Raw genomic sequence first — 24,863 nt, 5'->3', positions numbered from 1 at the left:
AGGATACAGTACTAAGAGGGACTTTGCCACACAGACCTAAGTTCATTTTTAAAAAAGGACGCTCCCTCAAAAACATCCTGGCACCCAGTTATCTCAAAACAGTTCCCCCAATAGATCTAGAGGGAGGAATACGAGAATCATGGATACCAGCACGACCCCCTGGCTTCCACCGTTGTGGTGCAAATAGGTGCACCACCTGTAAACATATCCCCAAGAAAACTACATCTATTCTTGTTGAGGGAAGTGAAGAATTCTTTCTCAGTAATTTTATGAATTGTGACACCAATTATGTCATATACCTGCTGACATGTGCTTGTAATAAAAGGTATGTGGGACGGACGACGAGAAGTATTAAAGTCCGGTTTATGGAACACCGTCGGAATATCATAAATAAATCCCCGACACATAGCGTCTCCAGACATTTTAGAGACTGCCATGATAGTGACCCCAGTCTACTAGGAGTAGTAGCCATTGAACAGATTGTGAAAACTAAGAGGGGTGGGGATCGGTATAAATTACTCTGCAAACAAGAGCTTTATTGGATGTTTAGGCTGAATACGATATACCCCTCTGGCCTAAACGAACAGGTAGAACTGAATCCAGTTTTGTGATCTCTCCATTTTCCCTGTTTCCATAGCAAAATACTCTTTATGATGTATATTCACATTTAAGTGTTTATCATAAAGCAAGAATTTTTGAATAATTACATCAATTATTATTATTATTAATTATTCTTTGTGTTATTATTTTTTTTTTTTTTCTCACATTTATTATACATGTAATATGTTTATACATATATGATCCTACAAATATTTTGTTACTATGACATATATACTATTACTCACTATTTATTATTATTAGCATTCACCATTGTTCCCTGTATATATCATTATTCACCAGAATCGTTCCTGTAGCCCTTTCCTTCTTATTGTTTTATTAATTGATTTACAGTGAGCACTTTACTCTATATACAAGGGTCAATCACCTTATACACATTTTTTAATATGCTTTTTGCTCGCTGTGGCGGTGTACAGTGCGGCGTGTGTTGCCTAGGTGACGCGCACTGCACTGCTCGCTGCCATGGTAACCCCCACGCCCATTCGTTACTATGACGATGGCGGGACAATGGACCAATCCCTGCCGCCTCCATTCATTCTGTATCAACGAAATCCGACGGTTGCGTCATCTGGGCGCGACTCCTGTGTCACATGCGGGGCCTAGTGACGTGGGCGGTGGGGACGCCTGAGCGTCGCTGTTGCCTGGACTCCTGGCCGCGGACATATGACGTGCAATTGGGTTCCCAGGTGCCAGCGTTTTTACTAAGTGCTGTATTTCACCTGCTTCTTATTTATATCGGCGGATCCCATGTAATATATGGACATGACCTTAAGCCCCTTTTTATACAGGACGGATGAGAGATTCTTTGCACCTCATTCCGGGCTTTATATTATCTCTATTTCCCCATTGAAATACGGAAGTCACATGATCTGCTCCCTTATTATTGATTAAACTGTAGTTTTATAAAAAACGAAGTGTATCATACTTATTATTAACTATGTATTGTTTACTCAACATTTTAAATTGTCTGTCTGTCATTTATGGTCACATAATGAGAGTATTTGGTCACTGTCATTCACATATGCAAATGAGCAACCATTTTGTAAAGGGTATAAAAACCCTGGATAGCAGCACCTCCATTACCTTGAAAAAGTTGCGTGACCGCAACGAAACGCGTTGGCGATTGGTGCTGTGTGTGCCTACCATCTACAACTCTTTCCTGAAGACTCTCCACCTGGACCAGGTCCCCATCACTGGCTCAATTTGCGGACCCGTTTGAAGAACAGCCATCACCCACAGCTAAACAAGGGACAAGCCGTTGCGGATGCCTATCCGCTTAAACACCTTGGACAACTGCTGGTGGTAACTATTATACATGATGGAACAGTGACGGGATACCTTGAGCATATCAATTAAGGGACTGTTTTTTGGAACAGGTGTGAACTGTCTATACACTCCTATCAGGACTGAGAGATACACAGCGACACTATTTTGTGGCCTTCATTGCATATTTCATACATTGTTACTATTTTTTAACCTTTTAATTCTTTTACATACAATAAATGTGTAATTTCATGTGACCTTCTGCTCTCATATGTGACCAATTAGCGCTTTAATTTTCCTTATCCATTTGTGTTTTGAGGGTCTGACCAACCCCATGTGTTTTAGCTGCTGTGGTGCATCTCCCTCATCAGCGCCTGGAGTAAATCCACCCTAGGGTGTTTTTTCTTTATATTCCTAGTGGAATGGGCCTTCACCGACGTCAGTAACGGTAATCCAGCCTTAGTATGAGCTTGCTGAATCATACTTCTAATCCAACGCGCAATAGTCTGCTTGGAAGCAGGATACCCAATTTTATTGGGAGCATACAGGATAAACAAAGACTCTGTTTTCCGTATACGAGCTGTTCTAGCGACATAAATTTTCAAAGCCCTAACCACATCTAGGGACTTTGACTCTGTGAACATGTCAGTAACTACTGGCACCACAATAGGCTGGTTTATGTGGAAAGAAGAAACAACCTTTGGAAGAAATTGTTGACGAGTTTGCAACTCTGCCCTATCTTCATGGAAGATTAGGTAAGGGCTCTTGTGAGACAAGGCCCCCAACTCTGACACCCGCCGTGCGGATGCCAAAAGCATCACCACTTTCCAAGTGAGAAACTTCAACTCTATCTCTTGTAGAGGCTCAAACCAGTCCGATTGGAGGAACTGCAACACCACATTAAGGTCCCATGGTGCCACAGGAGGCACAAATGGAGGCTGGATGTGCAGAACCCCTTTCACGAAGGTCTGAACCTCTGGAAGAGAGGCCAATTGTTTCTGGAAGAAAACCGACAAGGCCGAAATCTGGACCTTGATTGATCCAAATCTGAGGCCCGCCTCCACACCAACCTGTAGAAAATGGAGAAAACGTCCCAAGTGAAACTCTCCCGTAGGAGCCTTCTTGGATTCACACCAAGATACATACTTTCTCCAAATACGGTGGTAATGTTTCGACGTTACTCCCTTCCTGGCCTGAATAAGAGTGGGGATGACTTCCTTGGGAATACCCTTTCGGACTAGGATCCGGCGCTCAACAGCCATGCCGTCAAATGTAGCCGCGGTAAGTCTTGATACACGCACGGCCCCTGCTGTAGCAGGTCCTCGCGAAGAGGAAGAGGCCGAGGATTTTCTAGGAGCAACTCCTGAAGTTCTGGGTACCAAGCCCTCCTTGGCCAGTCTGGGGCAATGAAGATTGCTCGAACTCTTGTTCTTCTGATGATCCTGAGCACTTTTGGGATCAGCGGAAGTGGAGGGAAGACATACACCGACCGGAACACCCACTGGGCCACCAGCGCATCCACTGATATTGCTTGAGGGTCTCTCAAACTGGAACAATATTTCTGAAGCTTCTTGTTGAGACGAGATGCCATCATGTCTACTTGAGGAACTCCCCAAAGTCTTATCACCTCTGCGAAGACTTCTTGGTGGAGGCCCCACTCTCCTGGATGGAGGAATTCTGCTACCCAGTTGTCTACTCCCGTAATGAATATTGCCGACAGAGCTTTTAGATGTCTTTCTGCCCAGAGGAGGATCTTCGTCACCTCTGCCATTTCCGCTCTGCTTTTCGTTCCGCCCTGCCTGTTTATGTACCCGACTGCTGTTACATTGTCTGACTGGATCTGCACGGGATGATCTTGAAGAAGATGTTCCGCTTGTAGAAGGCCATTGTAAATGGCTCTCAGTTCCAGCACGTTTATGTGAAGGCAGGCTTCCTGACTTGACCATCGTCCTTGGAAGCTTTCTCCTTGAGTGATAGCTCTCCAGCCTCGGAGACTTGCATTCGTGGTTACCAAGAGCCAGTCCTGGACCCCAAACCTGCGTCCCTCTAGTAGGTGAGAGTTGTGTAGCCACCACAGGAGCGAAATCCTGGTTTTGGTCGACCGGATTATCTTTCGGTGCATGTGTAGGTGGGAACCCGACCACTTGTCCAACAGGTCCCACTGGAATTCTCTGGCATGGAACCTGCCAAACTGTATGACCTCGTCGGCCGCCGCCATCTTCCCCAACAACCGAATGCACTGATGGACCGATACCCTGGACGGTTTCAAAATCTGTTTTTACCAGTTTCTGGATTTCCAGAGCCTTTTCCACCGGAAGAAATACTCTGAACTTCTGTGTCCAGGATCATCCCGAGAAAAGACAACCTTGTCATCGGTTCCAACTGTGACTTTGGATAATTTATGATCCAACCATGTTGTTGGAGTATCGACAGGTAGAGTGTGATGTTGCTCCCTGGATCTCACATTTATCAGCAGATCGTCCAGATAAGAATTATATTGACTCCTTTTTGACGCAGGAGAACCATCATCTCCACCATCACCTTGGTGAATACCCTCGGCGCCGCGGAGACCGAAAGGTAACGTCTGGAATTGGTAGTGGCAATCCTGAACCGCGAATCTCAGATAGGCCTGGTGAGGAGGGTAAATGGGAACATGCAGGTAAGCATCCTTTATGTCTACATACACCATGTAGTCCCCCTCTTCCAGACTGGAAATCACTGCTCTCAGCGATTCCATTTTGAACTTGAAACGTTTCAAGTAGAAATTCAGGTTTTTCAGGTTTAGGATCGGTCTGACCGAGCCGTCCGGCTTCGGAACTACAAAGAGGCTTGAATAAAACCCCTCCCCTTGTTGTGACACAGGCACCTGGACTATGACCTGATCCTGACATAATTTTTGGATTGCCGCTGTTACTGCTTCTCTGTCTGGAGAAGCTGGCAAGGTCGATTTGAAAAATCGGCATTGGGGAACGTCTTGAAACTCCAGCTTGTATCCCTGGGATATGATTTGCAACACCCAGGGATCCAGGCCAGACAGAATCCAACCTTGGCTGAACAGTTTGAGACGTGCCCCCACCCGAGTGGCCTCCCGCAAGGGAGCCCCAGCGTCATGCTGAAGATTTGGCAGAAGTAGGGGTAGACTTCTGCTCCTGGGAATTTGAAGCCACTGTGGACTTCTTTCCCCTACCAGCAAAGAAGGGGGAACCTCTTGCTTTTTTGTATTTATTGGGCTGAAAGGACTGCATGTGTGGGTGATAGGTCTTTTTTGCCGATGCAGGCGCAGAGGGCAAAAAGGTCGACTAACGTGCGGTAGCCGCTGAGACCAACGCATCCAGTCCAACGCCAAATAAGGCCTCACCTTTATATGGGAGAGCCTCCATATTTCATTTGGAATCTGCGTCCGCGTTCCACAACGCCCGCCAAGCCGATACTGCCATGGTAGCGGCTTGTGAACTCAAGAGTCCAATATCTTTCATTGCTTCTAGCATGTATGCGGCAGCGTTTTTGATATTCCCTAACTGAAGGAGTATATAATCTTTATCAATCGTGTCAATTTCTGATGACACACTTTCCGACCATTTTTCAATAGCGCGACTCACCCACGCGCAGGCAATAGTGGGCCTGAGCAGCGTACCATTGGCAACATAAATGGATTTCAATGTAGTTTCCATCTTTCGGTCTGCCAGCTCTTTTAGCGAAGCCGTACCAGGTGCAGGGAGAATTACCTTCTTTGTCAACCTGGACAGTGCACTGTCTAACACAGGGGGTGACTCCCATTTTTTTCTTTCCTCTGCTGGGAAAGGATACGCTATTTGAATCCTCTTGGGAATACGAAATTTCTTTTCAGGATTCACCCACATCCCTTCAAAAAGATTATTTAGCTCGTGGGAAGGAGGGAAAGTGACTTTGGATTTCTTTTCTTTATAGAAATACGCCTTCTCCTGAGGTACAGAAGTGGCCTCCATGACTTCCAAAACTTCCCTTATAGCTATCATATATTTTTTGCCAATTTATGATCTATTTCTCTGGCGTCACTATCGTCGACACGAATCAGTGTCCGTGTCGGTATCAGTATTCACAATATTCGCAAATGGTCTCTTATGTGACCCAGAGGGGTCGCCTGCAGATGGAAGAACAGAGCCCTGAAAAATCACAACTTCCACAGATTTTCTCCAGCACTCAGCATGAGATTCAGACTTCTCTAATCTCCTATTGATATGATGCATACTATCACTTATTTCTTTCACCCATGCAGGCTCTTGTTGTGTCGGCAGCGCCACTACATTACAACTCTGTGTCCCTAAAATGGTTTCCTCCGGGGAGGAACTCCCTGCCTCTGACATGTCTCACACACGTGTACAACACACACACTGGGACTTATAGGGGACAAACCCACAGTACAATCTGTCAGAAGGACACAGTTTAAGAGCAGCCAGGTCACAACCCCGGCGCCAGTATCGAATGCCTGTGAACACAGAATGCCCACAGACACTCAGTGCTTATTACACAGTAATTCACACTTGTAATGCACCAAAACCGCTTGTGGCCCCCCCCCCCCCCCCTTATTTTCACCCTGATACTTGTATTCAAAAGTGGAGGAAAGGACCAGCGTTGTCTCTGCAGCCTGAGGAGAGAGAGGAAATGGCGCTGAGCAGTGTGCTGGCTGCCTGAGGAAGAAGCTCCGCCCCCGCAATGGCGCATTTTTCACTCAGTAATTTTTATTATTATTTATACTGGCGGGGGTAGGGCTGTGCCAGCGGCAACTTATGCCCCCTTTTAGCCAATTTATAGGTATTTCTGCTGCCCAGGCGCCCTCCCCCCACCCCCACACCCTGCAGTGCCTGTGTGTGTGGGCAACAATGGCGCGCTGCGCTCCCACCAGCCGCGCTGTACCTCAGCTGTCAATTTTCTTGATAGAAGATCTGTCTTCTTCTACTCACCTGTCTTCTGACTTCTGGCTCTGCGAGGGGGGTGACGGCGTGCTGTGGGAGTGAGCATCTAGAAATGGCTAGCGTTCAGTACCCTTCAGGAGCTAATGGGGTCCTGTCAGCCAGAAGCAGAGCCATGAAACTCTTCAGGAAGTTGGTTCCTACTTCTGCCCCCTCAGTCCCACAAACCAGGGAGTCTGCTGCCAGCAGTTCTCCCTGAAAATAAAAAACCTAACATAAGTCTTTTCAGAAAAACTCAGTAGAGCTCCTCAGAGTGCATCCAGTCTGCCTGGGCACATTTCTAAAACTGAGGTCTGGAGGAGGGGCATAGAGGGAGGAGCCAGTTCAAACCCATTGAAAAGTCTTAAGAGTGCCCATGGCTCCTGCGGAACAGTCTATACCCCATGGTCATGAAGTGGACCCCAGCATCCTCTAGGACGTATGAGAAATTATATATATATATATATATATATATATATCTCCTATATAATAGCCCAGATCTGTGACTTTGTGCTTCATTTGCTAACGCTGGGCGGAGTCAAAACACTGGGCGGAGTTAGTCAAATGAGTCACAGATCTGGTCAAATCTATAGGAGACTTGGAGCAGGAGCAGATGGTATGGCCATGGCACAAGCAGGAGTGCATACCTCCCAACTTTCTTCAGGCAGGAGGGACACACGCACAGTAAAAAGGGGGCATGGCCAATGGGAAAGGGGGCGTGGTTTCGCGGGTGGATCGCGATCGCGAGCCACGCCCCCTTTTCGTCAGTGAGGGGGCATGCCCAGCGCTCTGTGAGCTGCTGGCATGCCCCCAGCGGCGGATTATGAGTCCAGGGGGCACAGGGCACTTGAGACAGGAACCCTATCTCATTGCTGTGCCTGCTGTCGGTTTGGGGGGGTGGCCTAATTGCGGCCCTCGTGGCCACGCCCCCTTCAAGCAAATTCCGGGATTTTTTTTTTTTTTATGGGATTTTGGCCCCTCAGCTAGGGGTAAATCCAGCGACAGGTGGTCGCTCCCCCCTACACACCCGCACAGGCAGAAGAAAGCAGGGAGGCTGCTGCCTCCCTGCAACACCACAGACCTGCCAACACGCAGCAGCGTGTGCTGACTGTAGGACAATGCTGCTGCTGTTACTGGCAGGACGGGGGAGCTTCAGAGCTGGGACAGAGCAACTCCAGCTGGGGGCCCCCTAAAACTGTGAGGCCTGGGGTATGTACCCCCCGGGCCCACCCTTAATCCGTACCCCCTGATGCCCTCTCTCCCTCTGTCTCCACTAAATAGACGCTGTGTGCATGCTAAGCAGAACAGCGAGTACAGGAGCTTCCCAACTGCCCCCCCCACCGCGGGACACTGCGGCCCGCGGGTGGGACAGACCCAAAAAAATGGGAAAATCGGGACAGTTGGGAGGTATGGGTGTGTGAGGGGTATGCCATGCAGACAGACGGGTACCCGCTCACTGTGTACTTGACCCCCCACATCAGCATACTCAGCAGGGTCTCTCAGACGCGGAGGAGCGTCACTTTCTGGCACACTCCACGCTTCTTAGCTGCAGTTTTGTGGGGCACCTGCCGCTATGCAGGTTCCGTACTGCCTTTGTTATCTCCAGCCCCGGCAACCCCACCACTAGCTGCAGCGCTGCCACCTGCAGTGAAGTGCGCCCAGCTCCTTCACACACTTTAGCCGACGGGCAGTGCTGCAGAAGTCCGCGCTGCTGGCAGGCTCCGACCCCCTCCCTCCAGCCGCAGCATCTCCTGGGTGCTAACCAGTCACTCCCAGTCTCCCCTTACCACAGTGCCCGGCAGCCGCGAGGTCCGCGCCGCGTGCATGCTATGACCCCCTCCTCCCTCCAGCCGCAGCGTCTCCTGGGTGCTAACCAGTCACTCCCAGTCTCCCCTTACCACAGTGCCCGGCAGCAGCGAGGTCCGCGCCGCGTGCATGCTATGATCCCCTCCTCCCTCCAGCCGCAGCGTCTCCTGGGGGCTAACCAGTCACTCCCAGTCTCCCCTTACCACAGTGTCCAGCAGCCGCGCGAGGTCCGTGGTGTGTGACTGAGGAGTGGGGGGGAGGGAGGCGGACGGGCAGAGGAAGCCAAGCCTCCACCAGCAGCAGATCCAAACAGGTTGGAGTGGAACAGCAGCAGCCAGCAGCAGTGACTCCGGTAAGACATCTGTCTGTCACCACTGTTTTGTCCCTAATACCAATCTCTCCCGTGCCCTGTGTTCTGTCATGTCCCTGTCACCCCTGGCCTTGCCCTGTCACCCTTATCCTGGCCCTTTCACCCTTATCCTGGCCCTGTCACCCCTATCCTGGCCCTGTCACCCCTATCCTGGCCCTGTCACCCCTATACTGGCCCTGTCAACCAAATCCTGGTCCTGCCGCCCCTACCCTGGCCCTGTCATCCCTATCCTGTACCTGTCATTTCTGTCCTGGCCCGTCACCCCTGTCCTGGCCCCGTCACCCCTGTTCTGACCCTGTCACCCCTGTCCTGGCTCTGTTACTGCATACCCTCCAACTACCTTTTTGGCAGGTACAGTACCCGCAGCGCCTCCAGACCCCTCCCCAATGCACCACACCTCCGCACCTTCCCCTCCACCACATGCGACACTCCACCCCTCCCCCAACACGCTGTGCCTCCTGACCCCCTACACCACCAGCGGCTCCCACTCCCCCACCCCTCCACCACCCACAGCACCTCCAGACCTCCTCCACCATCCACCCCCCATATATGTCTCCCTCCACCCACAGCATCTGCAGACACCCTCCTCCATTCGCGGTCCCCCCCTCACCCACCCACGGCACCTCCGCACCTGCCCCTCCACCACCTGCAGTGCCTCCGGACCCCCTTCCCCATCCGTCGCACCACCCGCACCTGCCTCTCCCCCACCGCGGTGCCTCCGGACCCCCTACCCCACCCCTGGCACCCCCGCCCCTTCCCATCCCACAGCACCTCCGGAACCCTTAACCCATCCGCAACATCCCTGCACCTGCCCCTCCCCCGTGGCCCCCCCCTGCCCCTCCCCCACCTGCAGTGCCTCCGGACCCCTCCCCCATCTACAGCCCCCACTCTTGTCTCTCCCCCACCCGCAGCACCTCCCAACCCTTCCCCATCCGGGCCCCCCCCCCCCCGCATCTGCCCTCCCTCCACCTGCAGCATCTACAGACACCCTCCCCCATCCGCAGTCCCACCCCGCACCCGCTCATTCTGTACATCGTGCCCTGCAGGTGCTGTTCACGCCGTCGCAAGGGGCTGCGCCTCCTTCACCATTGCACACCCTTTCATTGTGGAATATTTAACCACTAACAAAGGAATGCAGGTAATACTCCATATAATACAAATATTGAACCCCATATAGGCATGCAAGGGTTAAAGGGGCATAGCCCCTTGCGACGGTGTGAAGAGCGCCCGTAGGGCGCGATGAAGCACCTAGTATATATACACACACATATTATATATATATATATATATATATATATATACACACACACACACACACACACACACACACACACACACACATATACACACAATAAGATTTTATACCTACCGCCAAATCTTTTTCTCCTAGTCCGTAGAGGATGCTGGGGACTCCGTAAGGACCATGGGGTATAGACGGGCTCCGCAGGAGACATGGGCACTATAAAGAACTTTAGAATGGGTGTGCACTGGCTCCTCCCTCTATGCCCCTCCTCCAGACCTCAGTTAGAGAAACTGTGCCCAGAGGAGACTGACAGTACGAGAAAAGGATTTTGTTAATCTAAAGGCAAGATTCATACCAGCCCACACCATCCACACCGTATAACATGGAATATACCAACCTGTTAACAGTATGAAACAAAACAGCATCAGCCCGAGACTGATCAAAACTGTAACATAACCCTTATGTAAGCAAAAACTATATACAAGTCTTGCAGAATTTAGTCCACACTGGGACGGGCACCCAGCTTCCTCTACGGACTAGGAGAAAAAGATTTACCGGTAGGTATAAAATCTTATTTTCTCTTACGTCCTAGAGGATACTGGAGACTCCGTAAGGACCATGGGGATTATACCAAAGCTCCAAACCGGGCGGGAGAGTGCGGATGACTCTGCAGCACCGACTGAGCAAACATGAGGTCCTCATTAGCCAGGGTATCAAACTTGTACAATTTAGCAAAAGTGTTTGAACCCGACCAAGTCGCCGCTCGGCAAAGCTGTAATGCCGAGACGCCTCGGGCAGCCACCCACGAAGAGCCCACCTTCCTAGTGGAATGGGCCTTTACCGAATTCGGTAACGGCAATCCAGCCGTAGAATGAGCCTGCTGACTCGTGTTACAGATCCAGCGAGCAATAGTCTGCTTAGAAGCAGGAGCGCCAATTTTGTTGGCTGCATACAGGACAAACAGAGCCTCTGTTTTCCTAACCCGAGCCGGCCTGACTACATACATTTTTAAGGCCCTGACTACATCAAGGGACGTGGAATCCTCCAAGTCCCCCGTAGCCACAGGCACCACAATAGGCTGGTTCATATGAAAAGATGAAACCACCTTTGGCAAAAATTGAGGACGAGTCCTCAATTCTGTTCTATCCACATGGAAAATCAGATAGGGGCTTTTGTGAGACAAAGCCGCCAATTTGGATACCCTCCTTGCAGACGCCAAGGCCAACAACATGACCACCTTCCAAGTGAGAAATTTTTAATTCCACTGTTTGAAGAGGTTCAAACCAGTGAGACTTTAGGAAATGTAACACCACGTTTAGGTCCCATGGCGCCACTGGAGGCACAAAAGGAGGCTGTATATGCAGCACTCCATTTACGAAAGTCTGGACTTCTGGGAGAGAAGCCAATTCCTTCTGAAAGAAAATTGATAGGGCCGAAATCTGCCCCTTAATGGAGCCTAATTTCAGGCCCATATCCACTCCTGTCTGCAGAAAGTGGAGAAGACGGCCCAGATGGAAATCTTCCTTATGAGCATTCTTGGCCTCACACCAAGATGCATACTTTCTCCAGATACGGTGATAATGCTTCGCAGTCACCTCCTTCCTAGCCCTCAGAGTAGAGATGACTTCTTCCGGAATGCCTTTTCCATTCGGCGTTCAACCGCCATGCCGTCAAACGTAACCGCGGTAAGTCTTGGAACACGCAGGGCCCCTGTTGCAACAGGTCCTCTCTGAGAGGAAGAGAGCATGGATCTCCTGTGAGCATTTCCTGAAGATCTGAATACCAGGCCCTTCGAGGCCAATCCGGAACAATGAGTATTGTCCGCCCTCTTTTTAGTCTTATGATTCTCAATATTTTGAGATAAGTGGAAGAGGAGGAAACACATAGACCGACCGAAACACCCACGGTGTCACCAGGGCATCTACCACCACTGCCTGAGGGTCCCTTGACCTGGCACAATACCTCCGAAGCTTCTTGTTGAGACGTGCCGCCAACATGTCTATTTGAGGAAGTCCAACGACTTGTTATCTCTGCAAAAACTTCTTGATGAAGTCCCCACTCTCCTGGATGGAGATCGTGTCTGCTGAGGAAGTCTGCTTCCCAGTTGTCCAATCCCGGAATAAAGACTGCAGTCAAAGCGCTTACATGACTTTCCGCCCAGCGAAGAATCCTGGCGGCTTCCGCCATTGCCACTCTGCTCCTTGTTCCGCCCTGTCGGTTTACATGAGCCACGGCTGTGACGTTGTCTGACTGAATCAGAACCGGTAGGTCGTGAAGAAGATTCTCCGCTTGACGCAGGCCATTGTATATGGCCCTCAATTCCAGTACGCTGATGTGAAGACAAGCCTCCTGGCTTGACCATAGTCCTTGAAAGTTTCTTCCTTGTGTGACTGCTCCCCATCCTCGGAGGCTCACGCCCGTGGTCACCAGAACCCAGTCCTGAATGCCGAACTTGCGACCCTCTAGAACAGGCATTCCCAACCGCGGTCCTCAAGGCACACCAACAGTGCAGGTTTTAGTGATATCCAGGCTGAAGCACAGATGGTTAAATCAAAATAACTGAGCTACTAATTAAGTCACCTGTGCTGAAGCCTGGATATCGCTAAAACCTGCACTGTTGGTGTGCCTTGAGGACCGTGGTTGGGAAAGCCTGCTCTAGAAGGTGAGCACTCTGCAGCCACCACAGGAGAGACACCCTGGCATGGGGGACAGGCTGATTTTCTGATGAATATGAAAATGGGACTCAGACCACTTGTCCAGAATATCCCACTGAAAAGTCCTCATTATGATTATGAAAAGAGTAAACACAGTTGTTTGACAATAAATGGCTTCACCCAACCACTAACCATGAGTGAAAGAAAAGTTTGTGAGTTATCATTCATATTCTCTGACAAATGGCCAGAAAATCACAAATTCTGCTAGGGTATGTAAACTTATGAGCACAACTGTATACAAGACTGCGTCTTTAATGTGACCTAAGGTCAATAAAATGGTATCCCTATCCAGGGGATCAATGTCAGCTGACAAAGTATCCGTCCAAGCCGCAACAGCGCTACAAACCCAAGCCGAAGCTATTGCCGGTCTGAGCAAGGTCCCCGTATGTGTATAAATAGATTTTAATGTAGTTTCCTGTCTGCGATCAGCCATGTCTGGAGATGGCAGCGCCACCTTTTTGGACAAGCGCGTTAAAGCCCTGTCCACCCTGGGTGAGGATTCCCACCGTACCCTGTCCTGTGTTGGAAAAGGATACCCCATAAGAATTCTCTTGGGAATCTGCAGTTTCTTGTCAGGAGTTTTCCAAGCCTTTTCAAATAACGCGTTCAGCTCATGAGATGGGGCAAAGGTTACCTCAGGTTTCTTTTCCTTAAACGTGTACCATACTTGCCTACCTGACCCTCTCCATGAGGGAGAAAATGCTCTGTTCCTGGACTTTCCTGGTAATGTATGATTGCTATCACCTGTGGTGAAACGCCTTTCTTATCAATTAACTAGCTCAGCACAGGTGATGGCAATCATACATTACCAGGAAAGACCAGGAACAGAAGATTTTCTCCCTCATGGAGAGGGTCAGGTAGGCAAGTATGATGTGTACCCTCTTGTCAGAGACAGAGGGGTCATCAGGGATATGTAAAACATCCTTTATTGCAATAATCATAAAATGAATACTTTTGGCCACCCTTGGGTGTAACCTCGCATAATCGTAGTCGACACTGGAATCAGAATCCGTGTCGGTATCAGTGTCTGCTACTTTGGAAAGGGGATGTTTCTAAGACCCTAAAGGGCCCTGTGACACAGCCAAAGCCATGGATTGACTCCCTGTTCTATCCCTGGACTCTGCTTTGTCCAACCTCTGATGTAATAAAGACACATTTGCATTTAAAACATTCAGCATATCCATCCAATCATGTGTCAGCGTCGCCGACAGAGACACCACAATCATCTGCTCCACCTCCTCCTTAGAAGAGCCTTCCGCTTCAGACATGCCGACACACGCGTACCGACACCCCCACACACTCAGGGATATATCTATATGGGGACAATTCCCCAATAAGGCCCTTTGGAGAGACATAGAGAGAGTCTGCCAGCACACACCCAGCGCCAACTGACACTGGAAACCAATTCCCAGACAAAAACAGTGCTTTTATATATAATATACACTCACTGTGCCAATAAAAAGTGCGCCCCCCCCTCTTTTTTGCCCTCTGTCACCGTGTTCAGCAGGGAAGAGTCCGGAGTGCTGTGGAGAAAATGGCGCTGGTTAGTGATGGAGGACTAAGCTCCGCCCCCTCAATGGCGGGCTTCGGTCCCGCTCAATTTTTCTATACTGGCGGGGGATTATACAATATAGTGCCTCCGCAGCCCCTATATTATTAGCCCCCCCTGCGCCCTGAACCCTTCAGTGTCCGCTGTGTGTGTTGTGTGTGGGAGCAATGGCGCGCAGCGTTACCTCAGAGAAAATCTGAAGTCTTCAGCCGCCTTCGAATTCTTCTTTCTTCTTAAACTCACCCGGCTTCTATCTTCCGGCTCTGTGAGGAGAACGGTGGCGCGGCTCCGGGGCGAACGGCGAGGGTGAGACCTGCGTTCCGACCCTCTGGAGCTAATGGTGTCCAGTAGCCTAAGAAGCAGAGCCTATCATTTAACTAGGTCTGCTTCTCTCTCCTCAGTCCCACGATGCAGGGAGCCTGTTGCCAGCAGTGCTCCCTGAAAATAAAAAACCTAACAAAATTCTTTTCTCAGAGAAACTCAGGAGAGCTCCCCTGTAGTGCACCTAGTCTCCACTGGGCACAGGATCTAACTAACTGAGGTCTGGAGGAGGGGCATAGAGGGAGGAGCCAGTGCACACTCATTCTAAAGTTCTTTATAGTGCCAATGTCTCCTGCGGAGCCCGTCTATACCCCATGGTCCTTAGAGTCCCCAGCATCCTCTACGGACTAGGAGAAAAAGATTTGCCGGTAGTTATAAAATTATATATATATATATATAACAAAAAATCAACCCTAATATCTTGCGCTATACCTCTAGTCTCAAACCAACAAGAAATACCCTCTGTCAGATAAGGTATTAAAAGTAGATTACAAATAGAAATGGATTCTCGTGGGAGCCAATATGCCTTTTGTATGACAATAATTAAAAGTTTTTATTGTACAGAAACAAACGATATTTATCCTAAGCGTTCGTTATTGACACAACCTTCTAAAAATTCATATAAAACAATATTACAATCTTATACATAAATTACAGTTGGATGTGAGGATTTTACAGCCAGGTGATCACAGTCAGAACTCGAAATGGATGTATCTCCAACCAGATGTTTGTGATAAGGACTTTGTTAACCAGACGTTGCAAAATCCAACGCGTTTCGTCCGTTAGGACTTCATCAGGGGTTTGGAATCAGTTCTTATAGTAGGAGTGATTACCATTGATTAGAAAGGTTTAGAATATCCAATGATTACATCCAATCACATATTCAATTCGATAAATATAATATCTATTTTCAATCAAGAATGGTGGAACCTTATAGTCTACCTCTGTTTATACATGTCACCAAACAGAGAACTTAGGAAAATTTCAAATCCTGAACGAAACTATTCCTTTTTACAGGAACAAGTGCAACCTCACTGAATCCCAACTACAGCTGTGTGTGTATGTGTATGTGTATATATATATACACATACATATATATATATATATATATATATATATATATACACATACATACATACATACATATACATATATACACACACACACACACACACACACACACACACACACACACACACACACACACTAGAAGAATTGGCGCCAGGGGGTCGCATCAACTCCCACTATTCCAACCCCTAATTGGTTAATACTTTTTTTAAAAATAAAAACATGTTCCATCATAAAACATTTATTAAAAACATATTCAAATTAATACAGAGGAGATATATTATTCCACACTTTAAGATGTATGACTCTTAGCGCTGAATACAAATGTTGAAGGATCACAACAATCTCCTCCTTCTCCTTATACAGGTTGAGTATCCCTTATCCAAAATGCTTGGGACCAGAGGTATTTTGGATATCGGATTTTTCCGTATTTTGGAATAATTGCATACCATAATGAGATATCATGGCAATGGGACCTAAATCTAAGCACAGAATGCATTTATGTTTTATATGCACCTTATACACACAGCCTGAAGGTAATTTTAGCCAATATTTTTTATAACTTTGTGCATTAAACAAAGTGTGTCTACATTCACACAATTCATTTATGTTTCATATACACCTTATATACACAGTCTGAAGGTCATTTAATACAATATTTTTAATAACTGTGTGTATTAAACAAAGTTTGTGTACATTGAGCCATAAGAAAACAAAAGTTTCACTATCTCACTCTCGCTCAAAAAAGTCCATATTTCGGAATATTCCGTATTTCGGATATTTGGATATGGGATACTTAACCTGTAGTTGGTTCGGAGATCGCTTCACAACACAGACAACCCAATGCGTTTCGTCTTATACAAAAGACTTCATCAGGGGTATCTCTACAATTGTAAAAAAATCTTATCAGAACTAAAAATAATTGTTCCTTAATAAAAATGCATAATACATTCAATCAAAATATACGAGGAACATATCATTATAATAGAACAAGGATATATCAGAGCAGACAGAATGAAAAGGAAGAAAATTACAATTGAATTTTGGGTCCTACCTCAAGCAGCTGAGAAGTACAGTAGTTTATACAAACAGTATAATGCGACAAAACTTGTTCATACATGCATGATGGAAACTTCAATATAACACCGAGGCTTTCTGATGAACAATCAGTGTGGCCTAATTGGAAAAATATTGACCTCATCATATATACTGAATGTTCATATTATATATGTAATAAAAATATATCATAATGTCCCCTTACATACCTTGTGGTGAGATAACTTGTACAAAAATTCGGAAAACAAGGTACTGAAGGGTCACTTAGAAAGGAAACCTAATAAATTCATATTAGGGCAAATTAGTGAATGGTCATTATCAGATATTTAATTAGTCAATGATATCAGTTTTGACTTAGGATAATTGATGCATTTTATAATGAAACCGTATTTAAAGAACAACCTCCCTTTTTAGGTATAACATTTATTGGCGGTTTTTAAGACAAAAAACTCTATTGCTGATCACTACTATCATTCTGGCCCATAGCAATTAAATACTCTAATGAGTCCAGCTGTTTTATTGATTGACATAATGAAAGTGCTGATCTTTAAACACAGACTCTAGAAGTGCTGGAATGAATTATCAAAGAATAAACTTTTAATTACATACTGTCACAAAATCAAAAGAGATGTGAAAGTGAAAATATCCAACCATTGAAAGCACTAAAGTGCAATATTGCAAATATACATGAATAAAATATACATAGTGACATTTACATATTTAAACAGAGCTTTGTTCAGAATGATGCCATATTCCCTCACCTTCTATATATCTGCAGTGGACGCTCAGTACCTGTGCAATGAAGCACCAGACTAAATGTTACCCCTTATAAAGGGAAAGGTGATGATGCCATCACATATCCTATTTTGATTGGTGCACAAATAAAGGCTAATTATATCCTGATTATTAATGGTATAAACTAACCAACCTATGAATTTTATCCTCTTATCATTAGGATTGATTCACTATAATAATCCTCCTCACCCTTATATCCACCCAATATAAGTAAACGTTTAATTGTTAGATGACCCACAATGCATTGCAGTGGTATAACATTTATTGGAGGTTTTATGGGCCCTACTCACTGGCCGACCCGCCGCTGAGCTGCCCGACGGCGGATACGGCCGACGAGCGACCCGGCGGCGGGGGGGCAGTGACGGGGGGAGTGAAGTTTCTTCACTCCCCCCGTCACGCGGCTGCATTGAAGTGCAGGCAAATATGGACGAGATCTTCCATATTGGCCTGCATGCACAGCCGACGGGAGACCAGCGATGAACGAGCGCGGGGCCGCGCATCGTTCATCGCAGGAGTCTCCACACTGAAAGATATGAACGAGTTCTCGTTCATTTATGAACGAGATCGTTCATATCTTTCAAAAAATCGGCCAGTGTGTAGGGCCCATTAAAGACAAAAAGCTCTATTGCTGATCACTACTACTATTCTGGCCCATAGCAATTAAATACTCTTATGAGTCCAGCTGCTTCATTGATTGACATAATGAAAGTGCTGATCTTTAAACCCAGACTCTAGAAGTGCTGGAATGAATTATCAAAGAATAAACTTTTAATTACATACTGTCACAAACTCAAAAGAGATGTGAAAGTGAATATATCCTACCATTGAAAGCACTAAAGTGCAATATGCAAATATACATGAATAAAATATACATAGTGACATTTACATATTTAAATAGAGCTTTGTTCAGAATGATGCCATATTCCCTCACCTTCTATACATCTGCAGTGGATGCTCAGTACCTGTGCAATGAAGCACCAGACTAGATGTTACTCCTTATAAAGGGAAAGGTGATGATGTCATCACATATCCTATTTTGATTGGTGCACAAATAAAGGCTAATTATAGCCTATGTGTGTGTGTGTGCGTATATATATATATAATAAGATTTTACTCACCGGTAAATCTATTTCTCGTAGTCTGTAGTGGATGCTGGGACTCCGTATGGACCATGGGGAATAGCGGCTCCGCAGGAGACTGGGCACAACTAAAGAAAGCTTTAGGACTACCTGGTGTGCACTGGCTCCTCCCCCTATGACCCTCCTCCAGACCTCAGTTAGGATACTGTGCCCGGAAGAGCTGACACAATAAGGAAGGATTTTGAATCCCGGGTAAGACTCATACCAGCCACACCAATCACACTGTATAACTCGTGATACTATACCCAGTTAACAGTATGAATAATAACTGAGCCTCTCATCAGATGGCTCAACAATAACCCTTTAGTTAAACAATAACTATATACAAGTATTGCAGACAATCCGCACTTGGGATGGGCGCCCAGCATCCACTACGGACTACGAGAAATAGATTTACCGGTGAGTAAAATCTTATTTTCTCTGACGTCTTAAGTGGATGCTGGGACTCCGTAAGGACCATGGGGATTATACCAAAGCTCCCAAACGGGCGGGAGAGTGCGGATGACTCTGCAGCACCGAATGGGCAAACTCTAGGCCCTCCTCAGCCAGGGTGTCAAACTTGTAGAATTTAGCAAATGTGTTTGACCCCGACCAAGTAGCTGCTCCGCAAAGTTGTAAAGCCGAGACCCCTCGGGCAGCCGCCCAAGAAGAGCCCACCTTCCTCGTGGAATGGGCTTTCACTGATTTAGGATGTGGCAGTCCAACCGCAGAATGTGCAAGCTGAATCGTACTACAGATCCAGCCAGCAATAGTCTGCTTTGAAGCAGGAGCACCCAGCTTGTTGGGTGCATACAGGATAAATAGCGAGTCAGTTTTCCTGACACTAGCCGTCCTGGAAACATAAATTTTCAGGGCCCTGACTACGTCCAACAACTTGGAAGCCTCCAAGTCTTTAGTAGCTGCAGGCACCACGATAGGTTGGTTCAAATGAAAGGCTGATACCACCTTACGGAGAAACTGGGGACGAGTCCTCAATTCTGCCCAATCCATATGGAAAATCAGATAAGGGCTTTTACATGACAAAGCCGCCAATTCTGACACACGCCTGGCCGAAGCCAAGGCCAACAGCATGACCACTTTCCACGTGAGATATTTTAATTCCACGGTTTTAAGAGGCTCAAACCAATGTGACTTTAGGAAATCCAACACCACGTTGAGATCCCAAGGTGCCACTGGAGGCACAAAAGGGGGCTGAATATGCAGCACTCCCTTAACAAAAGTCTGAACTTCAGGTAGTGAAGCCAGTTCTCTCTGGAAGAAAATCGATAGAGCCAAAATCTGGACCTTAATGGAACCCAATTTTAGGCCCATAGTCACCCCTGACTGCAGGAAGTGCAGTGCCCAGCTGAAATTCCTCCGTTGGGGCCTTCCTGGCCTTACACCACGCAACATATTTTCGCCAAATGCGGTGATAATGGTTTGCGGTCACTTCTTTCCTAGCTTTAATCAGCGTAGGAATGACTTCCTCCGGAATGCCCTTTTCCTTCAGGATCTGGTGTTCAACCGCCATGCCGTCAAACGCAGCCGCGGTAAGTCTTGGAACAGACAGGGCCCCTGCTGCAGCAGGTCCTGTCTGAGCGGCAGAGGCCATGGGTCCTCTGAGATCATTTCTTGAAGTTCCGGGTACCAAGCTCTTCTTGGCCAATCCGGAACAATGAGTATAGTTCTTACTCCTCTTCTCCTTATTATCCTCAGTACCTTGGGTATGAGAGGAAGAGGAGGGAACACATAAACCGACCGGTACACCCACGGTGTCACTAGAGCGTCCACAGCTATCGCCTGAGGGTCTTTGACCTGGCGCAATATCTTTCTAGCTTTTTGTTGAGGCGGAACGCCATCATGTCCACCTGTGGCCTTTCCCAACGGTTTACAATCAGTTGGAAGACTTCTGGATGAAGTCCCCACTCTCCCGGGTTGAGGTCGTGCCTGCTGAGGAAGTCTGCTTCCCAGTTGTCCACTCCCGGAATGAACACTGCTGACAGTGCTAACACGTGATTTTCCGCCCATCGGAGAATCCTTGTGGCTTCTGCCATCGCCGTCCTGCTTCTTGTGCCGCCCTGTCGGTTTACATGGGCGACTGCCGTGATGTTGTCTGACTGGATCAGTACCGGCTGGTTTTGAAGCAGGGGTTTTGCCTGACTTAGGGCATTGTAAATGGCCCTCAGTTCCAAAATATTTATGTGTTGGGAAGTCTCCTGACTCGACCATAGTCCTTGGAAGTTTCTTCCCTGTGTGACTGCCCCCCAGCCTCGAAGGCTGGCATCCGTGGTCACCAGGACCCAGTCCTGTATGCCGAATCTGCGGCCCTCTTGAAGATGAGCACTTTGCAGCCACCACAGCAGAGACACCCTGGTCCTTGGAGACAGGGTTATCAGCTGATGCATCTGAAGATGCGATCCGGACCACTTGTCCAACAGGTCCCACTGAAAAGTCCTTGCATGGAACCTGCCGAATGGAATTGCTTCGTAGGAAGCTACCATTTTTCCCAGGACTCGCGTGCAGTGATGCACCGACACCTGTTTTGGTTTCAGGAGGCCTCTGACTAGAGATGACAGCTCCTTGGCTTTCTCCTCCGGGAGAAACACTTTTTTCTGTTCTGTGTCCAGAACCATCCCCAGGAACAGTAGACGTGTCGTAGGGACCAGCTGTGACTTTGGAATATTTAGAATCCAACCGTGCTGTTGTAGCACCTCCCGAGATAGTGCTACCCCGACCAACAACTGCTCCCTGGACCTCGCCTTTATCAGGAGATCGTCCAAGTACGGGATAATTAAAACTCCCTTTTTTCGAAGGAGTATCATCATTTCGGCCATTACCTTGGTAAATACCCTCGGTGCCGTGGACAGACCAAACGGCAACGTCTGGAATTGGTAATGACAATCCTGTACCACAAATCTGAGGTACTCCTAGTGAGGATGGTAAATGGGGACATGCAGGTAAGCATCCTTGATGTCCAGTGATACCATGTAATCCCCCTCGTCCAGGCTTGAAATAACCGACCTGAGCGATTCCATCTTGAACTTGAATTTTTTTATATAAGTGTTCAAGGATTTCAAATTTAAAATGGGTCTCACCGAACCGTCCGGTTTCGGTACCACAAACATTGTGGAATAGTAACCCCGTCCTTGTTGAAGGAGGGGCACCTTGACTATCACCTGCTGGGAATACAGCTTGTGAATTGCCTCTAGCACTGCCTCCCTGCCTGAGGGAGTTGTTGGCAAGGCAGATTTGAGGAAACGGCGGGGGGGGGAGATGTCTCGAATTCCAGCTTGTACCCCTGAGATACCACTTGAAGGATCCAGGGATCCACCCGTGAGCAAGCCCACTGATTGCTGAAGTTTTTGAGACGGGCCCCCACCGTACATGGCTCCGCCTGTGGAGCCCCAGCGTCATGCGGTGGACTTGGAGGAAGCGGGGGAGGACTTTTGCTCCTGGGAACTGGCTGTATGCTGCAGCTTTTTCCCTCTACCTCTGCCTCTGGGCAGAAAGGACGCGCCTTTAACCCGCTTGCCTTTCTGGGGCCGAAAGGACTGTACCTGATAATACGGTGCTTTCTTTGGCTGTGAGGGAACATGGGGTAAAAATGCTGACTTCCCAGCTGTCGCTGTGGAAACGAGGTCCGAGAGACCATCCCCAAACAACTCCTCACCCTTGTAAGGCAAAACTTCCATGTGCCTTTTAGAATCTGCATCACCTGTCCACTGCCGAGTCCATAATCCTCTCCTGGCAGAAATGGACATTGCACTTATTTTAGATGCCAGCCGGCAAATATCCCTCTGTGCATCTCTCATGTATAAGACTGCGTCTTTTATATGCTCTACGGTTAGCAATATAGTGTCCCTGTCTAGGGTATCAATATTTTCCGACAGGGAATCTGACCACGCAGCTGCAGCACTGCACATCCATGCTGAAGCAATAGCCGGTCTCAATATAATACCTGAGTGTGTATACACAGACTTCAGGATAGCCTCCTGCTTCCTATCAGCAGGCTCCTTTAGGGCGGCCGTATCCGGAGACGGTAGTGCCACCTTCTTTGACAGGCGTGTGAGCGCTTTATCCACCCTAGGGGATGTTTCCCAACGTGACCTATCCTCTGGCGGGAAAGGGTACGCCATTAGTAACCTTTTAGAAATTACCAGTTTCTTATCGGGGGAAGCCCACGCTTCTTCACACACTTCATTTAATTCCTCAGATGGGGGAAAAACCACTGGTAGTTTTTTCTCCCCAAACATAATACCCCTTTTTGTGGTACCTGGGGTAACATCAGAAATGTGCAACACATTTTTCATTGCCTCAATCATGTAACGTGTGGCCCTATTGGAAGTTACCTTAGTCTCATCGTCGTCGACACTGGATTCAGTATCCGTGTCGACATCTGTGTCTGCCATCTGAGGTAGCGGGCGTTTTAGAGCCCCTGATGGCTTTTGAGACAGTTGGGCAGGCACGAGCTGAGAAGCCGGCTGTCCCACATCTGCTATGTCGTCAAACCTTTTATGTAAGGAGTTGACACTTTCACGTAATTCCTTCCACAAGTCCATCCACTCAGGTGTCGGCCCCGCAGGGGGTGACATCACATTTATCGGCAACTGCTCCGCCTCCACATAAGCCTCCTCATCAAACATGTCGACACAGCCGTACCGACACACCGCACACACACAGGGAATGCTCTGACTGAGGACAGGACCCCACAAAGCCCTTTGGGGAGACAGAGAGAGAGTATGCCAGCACACACCAGAGCGCTATATAACACAGGGATTAACACTGTAACTGAGTGATTTTCCCAATAGCTGCTTGTATACACAATATTGCGCCTAAATTTAGTGCCCCCCCCCCTCTCTTTTTTACCCTATGTAGTCTGGAAACTGCAGGGGAGAGCCTGGGAGCGATCCTTCCAGCGGAGCTGTGAGGGAAAATGGCGCCAGTGTGCTGAGGGAGATAGCCCCGCCCCTTTTCCGGCGGACTTCTCCCGCTTTTTTGTAGGCATATCCGGCAGGGGATTTTACACATATATAGTCTCTATGACTATATTATGTGTAGTTTTGCCAGCCAAGGTACTTAATATTGCAGCCCAGGGCGCCCCCCCCCCCCCCCCCCCCCCCCAGCGCCCTGCACCCATCAGTGACCGGAGTGTGAGGTGTGCATGGGAAGCAATGGCGCACAGCTGCAGTGCTGTGCGCTACCTTGATGAAGACCGAAGTCTTCTGCCGCCGATTTCCAGGACTGTCTTCTTGCTTCTGGCTCTGTAAGGGGGACGGCGGCGCGGCTCCGGGACCGGACGATCGAGGTCGGGCCCTGTGTTCGATCCCTCTGGAGCTAATGGTGTCCAGTAGCCTAGAAGCCCAAGCTAGCTGCAAGCAGGTAGGTTCGCTTCTCTCCCCTTAGTCCCTCGTAGCAGTGAGTCTGTTGCCAGCAGATCTCACTGAAAATAAAAAACCTAAAATAAACTTTCTTTTTCTAGGAGCTCAGGAGAGCCCCTAGTGTGCATCCAGCTCAGCCGGGCACAAGATTCTAACTGAGGTCTGGAGGAGGGTCATAGGGGGAGGAGCCAGTGCACACCAGGTAGTCCTAATGCTTTCTTTAGTTGTGCCCAGTCTCCTGCGGAGCCGCTATTCCCCATGGTCCTTACGAAGTCCCAGCATCCACTTAGGACGTCAGAGAAATATATATATATATCTCATACGTCCTAGAGGATGCTGGGGTCCACTTCATGACCATGGGGTATAGACGGTTCCACAGGAGCCATGGGCACTCTTAAGACTTTTCAATGGGTGTGAACTGGCTCCTCCCTCTATGCCCCTCCTCCAGACCTCAGTTTTAGAAATGTGCCCAGGCAGACTGGATGCACTCTGAGGAGCCCGTCTATACCCCATGGTCCTTACGGAGTCCCCAGCATCCTCTAGGACGTAAGAGAAATAAATATATATATATATATATACAAACAAATATAGAAAACCACAGCACTCGCCACCCCAGAAGCGGGGTGCAGTGTCTGC

General features: G+C 48.0%; 1 long non-coding RNA gene across 2 annotated transcripts; it reads right to left on the bottom strand.

Moving 5' to 3' along the window:
* Positions 1-16,522: 16,522 nt before the first annotated feature.
* On the bottom strand, positions 16,523-18,740 carry LOC134910348 (uncharacterized). 2 transcript variants are annotated; one of them, XR_010176171.1, is made up of 4 exons: positions 18,663-18,740; positions 17,146-17,213; positions 16,935-17,056; positions 16,523-16,764 (listed from the first exon to the last, which is right to left on the bottom strand). It is a non-coding gene; the product is annotated as an uncharacterized LOC134910348 (long non-coding RNA). The 2 variants fall into 2 exon arrangements; XR_010176172.1 differs by lacking the exon at positions 18,663-18,740 and adding an exon at positions 17,698-17,834.
* Between the last annotated feature and the right edge of the window lie 6,123 nt (positions 18,741-24,863).

Source organism: Pseudophryne corroboree, chromosome 4 (genome assembly GCF_028390025.1).
Source record: "Pseudophryne corroboree isolate aPseCor3 chromosome 4, aPseCor3.hap2, whole genome shotgun sequence".
In the NCBI taxonomy this organism is placed as follows: Eukaryota; Metazoa; Chordata; class Amphibia; order Anura; family Myobatrachidae; genus Pseudophryne; species Pseudophryne corroboree.
Note: the sequence above shows the minus strand (reverse complement) of the source record. Positions and strands in the feature narration are given on the sequence as shown.